General features: G+C 42.8%; 1 protein-coding gene across 5 annotated transcripts in view; it reads left to right on the top strand.

Annotated features, from left to right (window-relative positions):
- KCNJ6 (potassium inwardly rectifying channel subfamily J member 6) overlaps positions 1 to 19,138 on the top strand; it is a 1,253,811-nt gene that overhangs the window by 633,187 nt on the left and 601,486 nt on the right. For 4 of the 5 annotated variants that reach the window (XM_069202551.1, XM_069202554.1, XM_069202553.1 and 1 more), the window contains exon 3: positions 17,738 to 17,813. The gene's annotated coding sequence lies outside the window, so the exon portion shown is untranslated. Of the gene's footprint in view, positions 1 to 2,425; positions 2,529 to 17,737; positions 17,814 to 19,138 lie in introns of all 5 variants that reach the window. The other variant, XM_069202552.1, reaches the window with a different exon arrangement.

The following is a 19,138-nucleotide window of genomic DNA, read 5'->3' as shown; positions in this document are numbered from 1 at the left end:
ATAGCTGCTGGACAAGGACTTTGTAAAGTTGTTGACTTTTAGTGGTAAAAATCAGAGTAGAAGAAATTTCAATTTAGTATCCAGAGAAGGACCCTTGGTGGCCAGATACATTTCACGCCTTCACCTGGGTAGATTTGTGCATTTGGACATACTGGCTTTTTTGGAGCTCTGATTCCTCTAGCGGGGCAATGCTGCAGGCTTTAGATGTTGAGAGCTACATGAGGCCGGATACCTTCTCCTGAATGTCCCACTGGATTGAATATGCTGCTGCAGACAAGAGCATAGCGGGAGCATCCCAAATCTTTGGCCCAAGGGCGATGTACCTTCATCAGATTGGCCTAACAGATTTGTCCCGGTCCCCCATCAATTCTCAGAGAAATAAATTGGTGAAAAAGTTTCTGAGGTCTCAAGAAACTTCAAGAAGAGTACACTTTGACACCAGTCAGAGGCCCAGGACCATAGGGACCGCACCGAGGGGCGAAGACTCACTCCAGCAGGGGCCAGCAGAAAGGTCCTGGGTAGGTCCAGTTGGAACTGGTCAGCTAAGAATGCAGGAAAAAAGCATCTTGGAGCTTGTTGTACCTCTGTAGCCCAAAGAGGATGTCAGCTTTATGACCCTCCAGCCATTTCTTTGTCCCGGGTAAAATCAGGAGAGCAGGTTTACACCCTTCTGAGGTCATAAACAGAAGGTCCAGTCTTCATCTGATCTTCTACAGGCTGAGAACTGATCTGAGGAGAGTCCTGGTGGTGCCACGTTTATGGCTATTGGGAGTCTGCTGGGGGAGAAAACTCCTCTTCACTCCCTAACCAATGGGGTGAAAGTTCCCAGGGGTGACCATACCCACTTTCACAGCACTTCCTGTGTCTTTTACTGTAAACTATCCCACAGTCACTTTCTAACTTTCTCCACCTAAATCCAACATGAAGAATCCTTCTTCACCTGGTCAGAGCTCCCTGTGCCCACCAAGGGTTTGTCTATGATAATGGGCAAACCCTCTCTTGTAGTCACTTCGCGCCAGTTCTGGGGCTGCCCCCCCATCTCACTGTGTTTGGAGCCATGCTGACTATGAAGACAAAGGGCCTAGGAGTGGGATGCATCTTCCAGTGACAAAGTAGGTAAGTTTTGAAGCACAGTAATGGGCTGGACACAGCCCCCAAAAGGCTATCTTGCTCAAGGAAAAACACCTCTCCATACCCAGGCCTTTTGCCCGCTCGATAGAAGCAAAATACATCTCACTACTAGGGGTGTGGGAAATGCTACGCTCCGCTGGCGGAGCTAACAGAGTTTTTGGAACTCCGTGCTCCACTTGCAGCACGGAGTTCTCCAAAAAACTCTGTTAGCCCACCAGCGGAGCAGAGCTCAGCCGGTGCGCACTGCAGCCCAATTGGGCTGCACAGCGCAGGTGCAGGCAGTCTGTGCTTGCGCTGTGCATCCCATAAATTGGCTGCAGCCTGCACCAAAGCAGAGGAGGAAGGCAGCCACTAAAGAGGAGGACCCCTCCCGGGAAGACCCAGGTAAGTCCTCTACTCCTCTCCTCTTATCTTGGTTTTTGTCTGTGCACACTGGTGCACAAACAAGGACTAAAACTAGAGCTTTCACTGCTTCAGGCCAGGGTTGTAGGCAGTGAAAGCTGCAGTTTGAGGACTCTTGTGCACCGGCACATGGGGTAGGCCGGTGCACAAATCTCAGCAGTCAGATTAATAGAAAAAATACAGCCCTGTTTGAGGAGAACATCTGCCCCACAATATTTGAGGGGGGAAGAACATTTAAATTAAAGGGAAGAAAGAGTGGATGTAGCACCAAGCCTAATTGTATGGTGTCAAAGTGAACAATATTTTATAAAGATTATAGCTCTTGGGCATCTGCTTCTAAGAAGACACGGAATTTAACACAGGTATTTTTCAAGCAGGGAGTAGATGTTGTTAAACGGACCCTAGTGTGTCTTTAGGTCAACAACTGTGAGAAAATCAATAGCCAACCGAGCATACTACAGTTAGTGTATACTACTTGCTGGAAGTGTTAAAAGTTGAATGTTTCATTTGGCATGAAGTTAAAAATAAAGCATAACACATTGGACAGCCTAGAGTTTAAATAGCATTAATGCAAAATAGCAGACAGCAAAGCAAAAAATCCAAAACAATTGCCATTTCAGCTGACTGGGACTATCACTACAAATGGATCAGTTGGAGCTAACTACTAATATTCATGTAAAATCAACACACTGTACGTGCACTTTCTCCTACTACAAGTCAGTGCGGAATGATCATGTGATAGAAATGTCTCACTCTCACTGAAAACCTATCTAATGTGTAAGTATCTGGATCTTCACCTCAAGGAAGCTCAGAATGGCACTGAAGAGATGTTGTAATTCATTTGTAGAATACTGGTTTCATTATTCTCACAAAATCCTACTTTCTTTGCCAGGTTTGAAAGTGAGGTGCTGTTGGAAAATGTGCAATGTACAACACTGAACACTATGGCTTCTGAGCCTGCTAAGTCTGTAAAAGATTTCCAAGCATTTTTTATGGTAAGTTTCACGAAAATAGAAGGCAAAATCCACATTTGATTAATAGGTGAAATATTTATAACTACTTATGTGCACGGACGTCAACTCACCAAAATGCCAGGGGTAGCATAAGTGACATCACACACCATTTCATGTTTACTTTCAATCACACACACATGCTTACAAATACACACACATCCACTCATACACACAGGCCCTAATTATAACATTGGCGGTACATACCGCCTACTGCCGCAGTGATGGCCGCCAGCATACCGCCACCACGACTACCATCCGTCCGCCATATTATGAGCACTGCCTGACTTCCGTCACAATAAGGGCAGAAATCCGGCAGTGCTCATGGTAATGGACGGTGATAAGCTGGCGCAGCTACCACCAGCACGCCATGCCAGAAGTACGCCGCCAGCCACATTATGACCAGTAATACGGTCTGGCAGTGTTCTGCTGGGGGGGCGCTGCTGGGGGCAGCAGTGCCCCTTCCCGTTCCCTGCCGGAAGACCTCCTCGCCCAAGGCAAGTCAGGGCTTCCGACAGGGGAGGAGGTGGGTGGGTGTTGTGTGTGTCTGAGTGTGTGCATGAATGTCTGAGTGTGTGTGTGAATGCGTCTGTGTGTGTTGTTTTGTTTGCGTGGGTGTATGCGTGTGAGTGAATGCGAATAAGAATGGTGAGTGTGAGTATGTCTGGAAGTATGCATGAATGAATGCGTGTATGTCAGTGTGTGAATGAATGCGTGTATGTCAGTGTGTGAATAAATGCATGTATGTCAGTGTGTGAATTAATGCGTGTATGTCAGTTTGTGAATGAATGCGTGTATGTCAGTGTAAGTGAATGGGTGTATGTGTGGTGTGTGGGTGTCTGTGTATGTGGGGAGGGGGGTGTGGGGTGAGGGACGCTGTGAATGTAGTGGGCGGAGGGAGGGGGTGATGTGTGTGCATGTGGCTGTGGGTCAGTTGTGTTGTGTGTGCCTATGGGGGATGAGTGAGTGGATCGGGAGGGTAGGGGGTTAGTTTGTGGATTGGGTGGGTGAGGGGGTGAGTTTGGATGTGGGGCGTCAGGTGAGTGTTGGGGGGCATGGGGGAGCCGCCTACCGGTGACAGGGAAGGGATTCCCTGTCACCAGTAGGGCCTACCGCCATGGTTTTCGTGGTGTTGCTAACGCCACGAAAACCATGGTGATAGGCCGCCTCATAATGCTATGGGGAGTATATTGTCAGTCGCCGGGCTGGAGATAGATATCTCCATATCGCCATGGCGGTATGAGTGGAGAAGTAGCAGGTTGGCTGCAGCCAACCCGCCAAGCTCATAATGTGGCTGTATGTACCGCCAGCCTGTGCCGGTCAGAAGAACGCCAGGGACATAATGACCCCAGTCTCTCTTACATACACACACTTTCACCCGCAAGCATGCACACAACATACATTTAAATTTGTTCTTTACTTACCTCAGCTACTGAGGAAGGTCATATTCCAGCTAATTGCACTCCATTCTTAATTACACTAATAGTGAAAAATACGTTACTATTCACTATTAATGTAATAAAAAACTGATTGAAAAAAAGGAAGTGGAGTCCCAAGCAATGTAGGAAGAACGAGCAGCTCTGTGCTCCTGGCACTGATTGTGTCGCCTTTGAGGCCAGGGGTCGCAGAGGCAGTACCAGGGGTCGCTAGGAGCGAGCTGGGGGTCGCAACTGCGACACCTGGCGACCCCTAAATTACGTCCATGCTTATGTGGTTATTAGCATGGCACTCCATAGTATTATATGAATATCATTCAAGCAGCTTTTAAATATTTTTTCACAATACCCATAGGTTGCAAAGAATTATCACTGCTGTGCGAGGGCCAGCATTTCATCAGGGTATGCAGTTTCCTCAACACACTCCTTATACTTTGCACGACCAGCTGTTCTTTCCTGATTGGCACTAGAAGCATGGGATTGTCTCATGCAGCTTGGGAAGGGGGCTGAGGAAAATGCCTGTCTCGTATAGAGCAAGTGAGAGCACCTAGGATAGGGTTTAGGTGGCAAACAGCTGAGACTCATGTCAACTGGAGTAGGGGCAAACCGGAGAGACTCAGGCATCCTGAAATGGGGGTGCCTTGGTTGAAGTGGGCAAGAAGAAGAGGCTTGAGTTGCCTGGAGGAGGGAGAGAACAACCTTGGTGTAGGAAAGAAGGGAGCCATCCATCAAGTGTTCCTGCACTGCCAGAGGGACACTTCGGGCCTTCAAAAAGGTCTTCACTTGACAATGGTGCTGCATTTAATACAGTTCTGATATCTTGTGGCATTCCCAGGAACTTCCCCTTCAGTGAAGGTATTACTGTCTTTGGGCTGATTTGATAACACAGCTGTCACAAGATTATGTGTGAGAATCGCCAGGAGAGGGGCTTTGGCTCCACCCACATGTTTGGAGCTAGGAGTACATGTTTGATTGGGCAGAAGTTGTGTGCTTCCACAAAAAAATAACTGCCCTCCCTGCAACTATAATCATTTTGTTTATTTATCTAGCTGTCTGAACTTGACCTTTTAGGCACATGTATCTGACATTGCAATGCTATTAAAGTGTCATAGATAACTTGATAATTTATGGTGTTTTTTTCTGACAGCAATACAGATTGGAGGAGGGAAGTCATTAACCTACATGGATTTTTAGGTCTGGTTTCACAGTGCAAATGTCACTTGCCCTTATGTGATCAACAAAAAAGAACTTTCAGAGTCCTACTGAGACGTCACTTGCATGTTGTTTTTCCTAAATACAGGATTTGATTGGGCCGAATTTGCGTGCTTTCTCTGAATATACAGCATGTATTACAGCTTTTGGCTTGTGGCAAAGTTTATAACGAATGTAGAAGGGCTCAGTTTGTTATGGTGGCAAGACAATGATCATGGCTATCGGCCTGAGCTGTTTATTATGGAATGTTCTGACAAAGACACTGGTCCAACATATTTGTTTCGAAAAGCATATATTGAAGTAGATAGTCATTTAGGTGTGACTTGTTGATTTATCTATACTGAAGAATACACATAGGTATTTTGGTAAAATACATAAAAATCAACAGGCATTTAATGTGGGATTGTCATTTCTCTGTATTAATGCCTACAGATAGGTAATTTGTTACACAAAATGTCAAATTATGTTTCTAGGGATTGATTTTGGTGTTGGTTACTGCCTAGGACAAAACTTAGGGTGAGAAGATTTGCACTGTAATAATTCTTGCTTGAATTTCGTCTTTGATGTCTTCCAGGATCTTGCAATTAAAAAACATAAATAATGCAGACATCTATATTAATAAATTGGGGCCACTTAGTTCTGCCATTGGTCTGTCTCGTGTCATTTGAACTTTGCTTCTGTCCATGACTGGGAACTGCATGGGATAATGGTTCACTCGGCATCAATTGGCTCTTTTGCCCTCTGAATGATGACATGTACTGATCACCTGTGTACAGCCACCTGAAAATGAGTGTGCTTCAGTATCAGGGCTGGTTGGCCAGTCCTTTAGTTTAGAATCTTCTCCTTTATAGTTCCCCTTGTATTTCTTCTCCTCTTTTTATTTTAATGTTTCTTGAGAGGATACTACAGCTCTCCAGACAGTGGTAACAGGTTGCTTGCCTACCATTCATTTCATCTTCAGTGTGCCACATTCCACGTGGTCACTTCTTCTAAACCAAGAGATTGTTATGGAATGCTGTTGTCCATAGTGTATCATTGTTTTACTATTTCAGGAGGGCCAACACGTTGCTTCTAAATGTGGAGACCATGATTTGACTTTAAAACAATGATAGATTATTCACTGTACCTTTGCAAGTCCGAAACCTGCTGCAAGGTTTAGCTTCATTGTTACAAACGTATGCCAATCACATTTAGAAAGCAGCATGTTTTCTTCTTTCAACTTGTAGTCTTTAAATTTATCTTGCACATGTAGTTGAGTTTGTGTGTACTTACCTGTGTCACAGGGTGAATGAAAGGATGAGTCAGTGGATTGATGAATGGATGCATGAGTGCAAAGTGAGAGAATGCATGTATGATGCCTTATTGAGTGTGTACACCAATCACTGACCCAAAAGACCCTTTTAATTTATAAGCCAGATCTATTCGCATTCTCAATGCTTGTTTTTTTTTTTTTGCTCACCATAGATAGAAATGCTAGCAGAAGGACTCTTTTGTTTTCTATCTTTTGAAATGCAGGTTGAAGGTTTCCTATACTTGTATACCAATGCTATGGTGCATTTTCTGTGGCGACGACTCTTGAGTCATTTGTTTATGAAACAGTAACATAATGTCTCACCGCTAACAGGCTCTTTTTAATTAAAAATCCAAATATAGACGAAGACAAGGGGTCCAAGATGGCTGATTCATGACAAATGTTCAGGACTTTCATATTGCGTAAATTTAAATATATTTTAAATATAACTCATTGACCTGTTCTGTGATTATCCTAAAACATCTGTCATAGACCCAGTCCTTCTGGATCTAGTTGGACACCCTTTTCTATGTTATAGAGTAAGGAAGGAAGGAAGATATAAACCTTTCATCATAATCACTACTGCTCAGCACTTTGGGGTTCTCACCAGGCAGTAATGGTCTTGAACTCTTTCTCAGCGCTATCAAACAATTCATCCTTATCATCTACCACTAGGGGACAATACCTCTGGGAAGGTTATTGGCCTGTTGACTTCTGCACAGTCCTGGGTGTCTTTAAACTGCTTCAGCACACGAAAATGCAAGTGCTTGGTATAAATGGCTCTTAGGGCCTCAGAGGATGCTGGAGACATGACAAGTGATGAATGGCGGTGCTTAAATTAGAACTTTGCCCCACATGAGTCAGGAGGGACTAGATTACATTAGCGTCTTCACCTCTCCATGATGTGTGCTCAATTAAAACGTTACTCCTTGGGGGTCTAATTGAAAACCCTGAAAGCAAAACCACAACAAACAATTTTAACAAGCAATGGCTAATTCAATCAGAGGCCGACAGACCACCCCCAGCTACGTGCCATAAGTAAGCCTATTAGTGAGTTAATTGCTAATAAATACTGTGCTCTAAGGGCTATTAATTCAAAAAGAAACTGGAATAACACTATATTAAGTAGGTGCAGGTAAGATTCCAGGCCTCGTTATCTGCCTCCAGAGCTTTATATAGTCACTGTCATCAGCCTTCGTCTGCACCTGAACCTACTATCTGTATATTTTAGTGACTGGGGGCTGCAACACATTTTAAAGTGGAACAGCCATCCATGTGTAAGGTGACACAAACACACTCTCCAGTTGTTACCAACGTATATCTATTTTACCACAAAAATGACTATTTTTTTACTTCCAAAAACAGAGAATGCATTTTAATATATGTTCTCAGAAGCAGTAAATATTTGAGTTTTGTCGTACATGTATAAGTATTTGTGGTTATTAGAAAGCACGTACTGTTTCTAGCTCCGACTGTGCATTGATTCAGTAATGATAATTCCATGGGTGATTTGTGGTAGCTGTATCCCTTAGAAAATACAGAGGTTACTTTTTTAGAATTGTTTTTAGTTCATAACCTGGTATATTTTATAACGTTTTCCAGCATGCACTAAAGATCCATGTTTGCATTCCTTTTCCATAAATATGCGTATGGAATTTGCCTCAAATAAGAAATTTCCATTTATGAGAGGTCTGATTCGGGAGGTGCGAGAGCAATCCGAAGTCAATGGGATCCAGTTGTGCCTACGAGGTCCTTTTATTCTGGTGTCTTGAGGCCTCCACACTGCATGTCCTCAAACTGTGAGTCTGGAACCCCTTTTAGCACTTGACTCTCAAGGTAATGAGGCAGAGCAGGGCTGTCCCAGGGCATCACTGTGAACGGTAAACCCAGAATCACATGAAACAACAAAATAACATTCAATAAATCAATATCCAGCTTTTAAAAAGTTCAAAAATACTTATACCACCCAGGGATAAATAGTAACCGAAATTACAAATATTTACAACATTTTAGCTTCAAATGCAAATTGGAAACCCCTTTTAAAGAAGCCGTACAGAATAACCAGGGTGCAAATTGCATACCCTTAAGAACCATCACAGGAGCAACTAGAACTATACATGTAGTGTGTTTCTGTTATCAACAAGGTAATATGACAATATTACCACTATAGGAAGGAAGAAGGAGGAATTTAGATTTTAAATCGTACAATGCTCTAAAGCGTCAAAGTGCTACCAACAGGAAAAGACGCTACCCACGGAAGGAACAATTACAGAAGAGAAAAAAAAAATACTTCTTCAATTTCTTATGGAAGGCCATGTGAGAGGTTACACTGGCAATGCAGATCAGCAGTGCGTTCCACAATTTAGCAGCCACTACCGAAAAGGTGCGCCACCCTATCTCACCTTCCAAAACCTGGGAATAATCACTTTCCTCGAAGCAGAGGATCTAAGCTGTCTTTTGGACAAATACCATTGGAATGCTGACTTGAGGGGATGCGTTCCCTGAAGGTACAGTGCCTGATGGACCATGCAAAGTGCTTTGAAAATCATCTGCTTCCTCACGGGTAGCCGTTGTAGAGAGCGCAAGCCCTCCCTTACTGACTGGCATTTGGGTATATTGAATACCAAGCGGGCAGCCACGTTTGAATAACCTGGAGTTTATTGAGAGAGGATTTTCTGATATTTAAGTAAAGTGCATTGCAGTAGTCAAGGCGAGAGGTGATCAGTGCAGTGACTACTGCAGTGCTATTCTCCACAGGAATGAGAGGAAGGATCTTTTCCAAAAAATAAATGATGAGAAACATGTGCTTGTGGTCATATGGACTTGAGTATGAAAAGTAAATGTGTTATCAAAGATGACTCCTAGGTTTTTAACAGAAGCAACTGAAGTAGGTAGGGGCCACACGTCTCTGGCCACCACAGCTCTGACCACACCTAGTGCTGAGCCCCAAAGGCCAGGATCTCTGTCTTCTCCACATTCAATTTCAGGCAGTTTTCCTTCGTACAGATTCCAATGTCCAACATAGAGAGTTTGAATTTCTGTGCACTGATATCATATTGTCAGATACTGAAACAATAATCTGGGTGTCATCTGCATATGACAGGACCTGGAAACCAAATGACTGCACTAGAGTCGTCAGTGGTGCCACTTATAGATTGAACAAAGTGGGACTGACCAAGGACCCCAGCAGCACACTGCAAGTCACCACAGCTGACAGTCTGAGTTCTATTAGTGAGAAAAGTCAGAACGGTGCCCCTTACCCCTGCCGGACAGGAAGGGGACACCATATCAAATGCTTGACAGATCCAACATAGCCAGGCTGGCTGTGCCAGCCTGGTCCACCTGGCAGCGGATGTAGGCTGTCGCAGTGACTAAAGCAGATTTGGTACTGTGTTTGCTACAGAAACCATTCTGTGATGGTTCCATAAGGTCCTGCGTGAAAATAAACTCGGCCAAGGTCTGATTAATGTATTTTTCAAAGATGTTTGCTGGTGCAGGCAAAAGCAAAATCGGGCGCAGATTTTTTAAACTATGTGGCTAACAATTTGGCTTATTTTTAAGGGGAATAACAATGGCATCTTTCCAGATTTGGGGACAGACGCCTGTGCAGATTATCTGGTTATAGACACTTTCCAAAAAACTTTCATGCTCCCACCCTAAAAACAGCAACACCCCTCAACAGGCCCATTACAACAACATGTATAACTTTTCACTACAACAGTCTTATTGGTGTTTGCTTTGTTAAACTATTCACAATTAAAAAATAAAAGTCTTGCAGCTTTTAAAATGCAGTTCACAATTAAAAAAACAAGCAGTGTGGCTCTAGCACCAAGCTAAAGGCTCTACCTAATGATTCCTAACCAATACCCTCGGGCAGACATAAAATAACATTTAACACGTCTCACTCTTGAGCTCAGACACTGTTATTCCCAGACTCTAAAACAGACATAGAGCTTCACTACGACTTTGGCGGATGGAAAAGGACGTCTGCCGAAGTCCTACAGCCCCTATTAAGAGTTTCTTGCTGGGTCAGCGGGCGGAAACAGGGTTTCCGTCCGCTGGACCAGCGGGAAACAGCCCACAACATTGATGCTGGCTCGTAATTGAGCCAGCGGCAATGTTGCGGTGCATCGGGTACACCAGCACCCATTGCACTTTTCACTGTCTACAAATCAGACATTGAAAAGCACAACAGGGTTGGGCATGGGAGCCCCTGCACTGCCCATGCCAACTTCATGGACAGTGCACCCCGTGTCTGCCAGTCTTTAAAGGGCGGGGCAACCGCCATGTAAATGCTGGTGGAGAGGGGGGGTCATAATCCCCAGGGCAGCACTGCCCTGGAAGATTGGGACCGCCAGCAATGCCAGGCTGTTGGGTGGCCTAAAAGTGGCGGTGCCGGTGGTCCGACCATGGCGGTAACGCCACAGTCATATTGTGTCTGCCAGTCTGCCACATTGGAGGCGGTTCGACCGTGTCCCTGGCGGTCTGTAGGCCACCAGGGTCGTAATGATGGCCATAGTATCTATACAAAATATTAGATAGTATCCAGTTCTTTATGAGAGTCAAGAAACCTTTAGTTTGACTCAATTACATGGAGCCATGCTTCATTTATGGCTCTAACTGTGTTGAGTGGATTATGTTCCAACCTGTTCAATACTTCCTCTGCTTCAGAGGTGTTGCTCTTTGCCTAGCACGCAGGATACCAGCACAGGAAATGCGTTACTTTTCCGTTTTGATGTCTCTGGTGTAGACAGTTTGAAATGTCTTTTGGCATACAGATCTATTGTATCCGTTAAAGATATAGGGTGGGCTTTGGGTCTACCCCTTAATTGGAATGGCTTTCTTGTCTAGCTCAGTTCCCTCCCTTCCTAATGGGCTGCTCCCATTTGACAATTTGCCCCCTTGTGCAATATCTCCCTCTCCCACCCGTGCTACAGAGCTGCTTCATGGCCCAAAATTGCAAGGGTTCCCAGGCATACTTTATTTTTAATTTACTGTTCTGAAACGGCCGTCCTCCATCTTTGAATCTTAAATTAAAAATAAAGTATAAAGATTGCCTCCTTGTATGGATTTTTATGCACAGTAACTAATGTGGCTTAAGTAAAAAAAAATAAAGATGGCCCTAATACTTCCATGGGCACTAGTGACGGTTACCTTGTAATGTTTTTTTAAGCTAAATAAAAATCATTGAAATATAGCCACTATTCATGTGCATGAATACAAGGTGGACATATTGTAAAGATTTTTCTTACAAGAAAAAAATCAGTTAGAGATGACGTCTGTGCATGCACACACAAATTCGGCAGCCATTTTGTAATGATTTTTGTTTCACCTTAGGGAATCAGTACAATAAGCGCATAACTTGTGTGCACACAATTGCAGGGGCCTTCTTGGACAAAAAAGAAAAGAAGTTGTGTGCTTGTCTTGTATAGAGTGAGTTCTCTAGTTCTAATGGTGCAACTGTGAACCAGTGGTTTGCTTTTTTTGAGTGCCCAAACTCAACAGTTCTTCATCCCACTCCCTGATGTAAGGGGTCTTTCCACAGGGAATATTTTTTTTTGGTGGAGAAAAAAGTGTTTTACTAAATTTTTCAGAATGCACTCAACACTTTTTGCCAAACCAATTAACACTTGTGCTTGTAGTGTATGGGCTATCACCTGGAATTATATATGAGTCATACATTTACTTGTGTAAACCAAGTAGGATAAAGTGAATTCCCAAAGAAAAAGTAAGAAAAAGTAAAACTGGATCAAATGTAGTTGTAATTCTACTCAACTAGATTTACTTATACAGCCTCAAGCTCAAATATGGCAGATATACTGCAAGGTGCATATGAACTTTCCCAAACTACAGGTGCCAGTGTTGCCAATTATCAATTCATAAATGAGAAAACGCTCTACAGAAGTGGTTCTTAACCTGTGGTCTGGTTACCCTGGATGTATACAAAGCCTTCTCATGGAATCGGTGACTGCAGAGAAAGTTAAATATTATTAGCAGATTAATAATGTATATATAAACGAAGAAGAAAAATATCAAATTGTTCACATAAAAAAGAATTTTAAATTGGAGGTTAAAAATTAAGTTTCTGTCCTCAGATTGATTTGTGGGGGCAGTGCAAATGCATCAGACAGAATATAGTGTGGACGATGAGTGGCTTAAAATGAATTTTTGTAAAGTCCCACCTTCTTATTAAAACGAAAATCTAGATTTTTTTTATATTAGTTTGTATGTTAAATAAAATATTTCATAATTTGTGTATTTGCTTGATGAACACTTGTTTCTGTACTTTTGGTATACTGTTTTGTGGTTCAGATAATGGAAAAAGATCTGGCCAGAGTCCCCGACTCCGAGTAATGACTAAGTGGGGGTCCACTGTAGCCAAGAGAAGAACCACACGCTACAGTGCTCCTAGTGCTTACAGAAAAAGGCTGATGTTCAGCCAGCTACTGTTTGGGAAGCATTGATGACTGCCAATGACATTCTTATTTGTAATGTATTCAAATGTGTGTTTCAGATGCACATTATCATTTACGCTGCACTGAACATTTAGCTTTACACGTGTTAGGTCTTTGGTAGAAATGCGTAGTGAGACATGCACTTTTAATAGAAATATGATTGAAATATATTTTAGTTAAACGTTCTGGACTTTTATTTGAAAACTAAATAAGATTTTTTCTCCACTGCCATTTGTAACCCAGTCATTATTTTGGCATAGCTGTCCCTTAGAGATGGGTCATGTCTATTGGCATGTGTTTAAAATAGTGGTATACATGCATGTTGTTAGAGTAGGATCATTGACTGGTTGGATTTGAGCTGGTGCAGTGCCTGCATTTTCTTAGGTATGTGCACTGCTGGCATTCTGTGGGCAGGTGTGTATTGTCTGCACATTTTTCAAGTAGGTGCAGTACCTGTGTGTTTATGTGCAGGTATATTGCTGGCAAGTCTTTAAGTGCGTACCAAGGAGCACATCTATTGGGAGACGTGAAAGACCGATGCTAGCCATGGCCCTAGCAGCTCACCTGCTTACTGCTGTGGGCAGCGGCAGTCACAGGCAGCTCATGCGCATGCCAGGTGGGGACGAAAAAGCCTCTCTGCCGGATGATGAAGCCTGTCAGTGGAGGCCGTAGCGCTCACCGGCCCAATCAGCCTCAGGTCCTGTCAGAGGATAAGGCAGTGGGATTATACAAATTTGCGACTGCTTCAGGTTTATTTTGCATAGTTAACGATTCGGCGCATTTGTCACATAGTCCATCATCGGCTGCAAAATCTGAAGATATTAACAACATTGTTTCTATCCCAGACGGATCAAAAGTTACAAAACAATGCACCATCCCATGTTGCTGTGGAGTGGAAGGACTTTGTTGAGTGGATGGACTTTGTTGCCGTTGAGTGGAAAGACTTTCACAAAAGTTGGCTGATCACCTTTCTGTTGCTAGTGCTTTAAATGGGCCGGTACTGTCCGGCACTGATTACTGGCACTTTTTTAGGGAAAGTACCTGCACTTCTCAAGAAAAACGTAATACTTTTCATTGGAGAATACCGGCATTTCTCAGAAACAAGCAGGTACTCTGATACAGAGTCCCTACACTTCTGTTTTTCCATTTCAAGCACTGCTTATAGCTATATTTGGGTGTTAGAACTTATGAGGTGAAACCTTTGTCCAACCAATAGGAAACAGGTGTAAAAATGACAAAATAATTAAATAATACTACTACAAAATGTGCTGCATTTCGCTGCATAATTTTCCTTTTCTTGTCGCATAATTTTATCAATCTTCTGCATAATCAGGTCCTACCCTGACAAGTAATTTCGGTGGTCCCGGGCTAAGCTAAGGTGTAAGTTTAACACTCACCCCACGAGTCATGCCTTGGAGGGGGCAACAACAGAACAGTTACTAAAATGCTGGATTCAGGTTCTACTGCTGAACAGGGCACACAGGCCGGGTATTTGTTTGCACCACACAACACAACACATGCATTGAAGGTAAGCCAGAAGCCCCTTGTGCATAAGCTGTCCCCCCAAGTCAAGGAAAGCCATCCCTCCTAGGCAGTGCAGCTGCAAACCAATGAGAGGAGGTCGTCTAGGCACAAAAAATTGATATTTAGGAAACATCCCAAACTGTTACCAATAGTTTTGTTAGTGTTGGTGTTAGAGTCATCTTAACTCAGCACCTTCCTTAATGAAGCAACTGCTGAATATTGACTCCTTTTTAGGGTCGAGCTCACGCGCAAGCTCTCTGGCCCCTGTTGTAATCTCTCTGTGGGCTTTTAACCATGCCCATCAGTTTGGTTGGTTCGTGGGCTTGCCTTTTAAAATTCGCTTGATTTCATTAGTGAAAGGCATGCATACGTCATGCCTTTTCCGGTGTTTAGCCCTCCACTACACCACTGGTAAACTAATGAAAACATTTGAGGCTCTGTGTTTTCCGAATGGCTTCTGCACTATTTCTTTTTATTTCCTATGCAGTGCGATCTCGCTGGGCAGTAGTCGAGCGCTTTGCATGACATTGACCCTGTTACATGGATAATTCTACTTTTGCTGGTTACATGGAGAATTCTACTTTTGCCGGTTACATGGATAATTTCACTTTTACCGATACGTTTCACTGTAAGCAAACTTCTGTTTCCTTTTCTGTGTCTCCTTCATGCTCATGGCGACCGTCGGCTCGCATATGTGAAACTGTTTTACTTTTCATTATCAGTTTATGTGGCAAGAAAAGTCCGGTTAGGAGTTTCCAAAGCGAATAGCTCCAACTCGAGCAAATGCGAGACCCATTGCATTGCAAATGTTTGTTATTGTCTCTTTGCACAGTTTGAAGTGTAATTCTGTGCCATAGTAGTATGTCAATATATCACTGTCAATAGTATTGACGTATATTATATCCATTGCATAATATCAGCTACCGACATATAATCAATGTATAAAGCATAGCTAAGTATAGATTCACTATTTTAACTCCACATCTGCTTACCATGATGATATATTGGTAATCAATACTGCGCAGGCAATGTAAGGGCAGCTCAATGAAAAAAAAAACATTTTTGAAGAACGCCTGTGCCCGGGGCACTGGCACGGAACCTTACTCTGACACTCGAGTGAGCAGTGCCAAGCATCCAAACTTAGCAGTGAGCATGAGAGGAAGTTCAGTCCCTTCTGCCAGACAACCAGTATTTATTTAGAATGTTTGTAGAGCGTAAACTTGCACCAGAAGGCACTGTAGCACTTTGCAAGCAGTGAGGTCAACATCCAACCAGCATGTCTTCAGTAAAAGTTACATTTTCACATTGGCCGTGTTGTCAATGGGTTGAGCTCTAGAGTGCGCATGTCAATTATTGGTAGCAGCTGCTTCCCCTGGCGTGTCCATTGCACCCTCTGGCACTGTACGTCCTCCCTCTGGTCTTCAAATTACAAGGGGTTTTGATTGTTCATTTTCCTTTCTGTAGATTTCACTGCTTGCCCGGCACACGTGCAGGCAATCAAGGGGTTAATGTGGGAGCAAGATGTCAGTTCTGTGATGTCACTGATGTCAAACGACGAGCGAGGTCACACCCACTAATCCTGGAGTTTTAATATATTGACACCCACTCTCCGGCGTAGATCCTGTTTAGCTTGCAGAGGTGAAGGGGAAGGGAACGTGCAGACATGAACAAATCGGCCATTGCTTAGTATAAGAATGCAGTCAGATCTGTCATCAAGTTCTGGAAGCTGCTTGACAGCAGGAAAGAGAGGGTGGACCTTTCCTGGAAGGGATGAAGGGTATGTTGGGATGGAAGCCTTCTAGCCAGTGATGTTTAGTCATTTTCCACAAGGTGGTTTTAGAGTTTTTTCTTCAGCTCTTTCTGGAAGAGGGTTGCTCAACCAACAGTCCAGTTTCTCACAGTTACGTATTAACAACATTCCACAACAAGAGATTGGAACTGCGTAGAAGCACTACTAACACATTAGGCTGTTCTTTACACCCTGCACTGATGTAAAAAGCCAGGCCTAATAGTGAAGGCATCCTCCGAGCACCCGACCAAGCGATGGATGGAGCTGTGACATCGAAAAAGGACCACGAATGGTGGGTGCAAATTCCCCAAACTCGCTGTGGTACGTTTAAAATGATTGCTGAAACGGTGCCAGATATTACAGTTGCTATGGTAACATTTAGGATTGGAATTGCAACTTTCTATATTTAATTACATAAACATGCCTTGCTAAAATTATAATTACAGTGCCTGCTGTCAGCAACGCGTCTTATGTACAGTATCAGCTTTCTGCACGCAACACATTCAGTTTGTCCAACTGTTTAAAAATATTCTGAAACTCTGTGTACATGTTTAGAGTAGGCTGAGTATGATGATAAATTACCAATGTAATTTAAATTCTAGCTATCAGGTGTCCAACCATTGTAAGAAACTAATATTTCAGTTTTTTTAAACTCCAAATGAATTAAGGCTTGGATTTATTATGGGCATGCATCGCAGTACATCACACAAGTGGACACAAGCCCTTAAATCAGATTTACTATGCCATGAGGAATCTCCTAAATCTGGAGTAATCCAAGACAGCGCAAATCGCTGCCTTGCATTTTTCTGCGCTAGGAAAGCATTACACAGGTAGAAAGTGAGGTCCTGATTTATACTTTTTTTGCGCCGCATTACCGCCATTTATTGACTCAATAGCGGTGCAAACTTACAAAATACAAATGTATTTTGTAAGTTTGCACCACTTTTGTGTCAGAAAATGTCGGTAATGCGGTGCAAAAAAGTACAAATCAGGGCCTAAGTGTTTCCACACATCCGCCCATGGTTTTTGGCACATTCACAAATTTACTAACACTAGCAAACTTGGGAACGCATAAAAATACTCTGCCTTCCATGGTGAGGTGTAACAGGAATATGTTTATTTACCCTAGTTAATTCCTCTTTCTTCGTGTGTTGCATTCCGGGAGTTTGTTGGTTCTCCTCTCATAGTGCACAACAAACAAAATTAAAAAATAAATTAGAAAAATTAAACCTGGAAAAAACATCATTTCATTGCTGATCTTCCAGGAAGATGCCCGCTGCAGAACTGAACTAAATAAAATTAAGGTCAGTATACTATAATGCTATAGAATAATGCTGCTTTCAGGCTATGTTTGTGACCTCAGGATGACCCTAGCAAAGCATGGCTTCACAGTGTGGGGAGAAGGCTTGGGTTGGATGAAATTTGCTGTTCCATTGTTTCTTGAACACAATTGTTCTGTATTAACAAGAGCAATTTTTCCTCCACAGATTAACTCAGTTAGCACTGCCCGCCTGAGCGAGTGGGAAGAAAGGATGAAGGTGCTGAAGACAAATATTGTGTAATGTGAGTACTACAATATATTTATAGCATGAGCTTGTCTATAATGGATTCTCCATTCCTGTTCAAGAGTTGGGCACTTCTATTGGATAGGATAATAATAATACTTTGCTTTATGTTCACTGCATCAGGGAGGCTGTATCACCCAACGTTAAATTGCTCACTTTGGAATCTAGGGACCTATCTTGGCTCAGGACATGACCATGAATGATGTGTGCTGATGGAAAAATCATTTAATACAAATAAAAGTATGGGTATATAACTCTGATTAATATAAATGTGAAAAGCCTGCCACTTGACCAAAAAAGCTATGTGTTGGAGGGCACATCATTTAATCATTAATCTCTCCAATGTCTAAAAAATTGAACGTGTAAATTTATAAAATAGAATTGGGTGATGTAAACATGAAAATCCGGCCACTTGTACACAATCTCGAACTGTTTCCTATTCCCAAAAGATGTATTGCCCTGCATTGCTCCTCAGCTTGGTTCAGCCTATATAAAGACCAACACATGCATATCCACCCCTTATACATTTGTGGTGTGCTTAGATGTCCAATTTAATAGGGCTGTTTACATCGATGTATCTAAAAGAGGGGGTCTGTAAAACCATGTCTGCAGCTGCGTACACCAAAATCCAAAATCAGACACCTGAACCACAAGTCCATTAAACTCATTGGGGGTGTCTACTTTGACCAGCACGCAGCAATTCTAAGGTGGCCCATACGGGGAGATCTTAGAATGCGCACTTAAAAGATCCACAATTGCATAAAAAAAGCATAAGTATGTATGAGATTATAAAGACACTTGAAGTCTATATGAAATAATAAGGACTTCTGTAGCAGCAACAAGAACTTTTGCCAGGCAGATACGTTAAAAAAAATCTCAGTTAAAAAAACACAAAGAAGTTTGTTTCCTGCACAATAACCTTCTGAAGGGTAAGTTAGTTCGACCAGTTTAAAGAGCAAATGGCCTAATTTACTACTCCCTACCACAGAATGTTTACAAGTTGTTTGAGAAAGACCAAACATAGGAACTGGCAGAGGAGTAAGGGTTCATGTTCCCAAGTACCAGCTGGGAATGCACATCTTCCTTCCATCTGAACAGTAGGCACAAACATTTGGCCTTTCTGCTTTCCTTTACCAGGAGCCACGGAAAGAATCTTGTGGCCAAGTTCAAATGATCGATCTTTGTACATCCAGTGGCCAGGTGGGCACCAGAATTCTGGATAGGTGGCTCCTGAGCTCTAAAACTTTGACAAAGCTAAAACTAGTGCTGCAGGGCAAGAAAGAAGGACATGCATATTATAAACATGACGCATCACAAAGTCAC

Source organism: Pleurodeles waltl, chromosome 8 (assembly GCF_031143425.1).
Source record: "Pleurodeles waltl isolate 20211129_DDA chromosome 8, aPleWal1.hap1.20221129, whole genome shotgun sequence".
Classification (NCBI taxonomy): domain Eukaryota; kingdom Metazoa; phylum Chordata; class Amphibia; order Caudata; family Salamandridae; genus Pleurodeles; species Pleurodeles waltl.
This window is presented reverse-complemented; position numbering and strand designations above follow the sequence as displayed.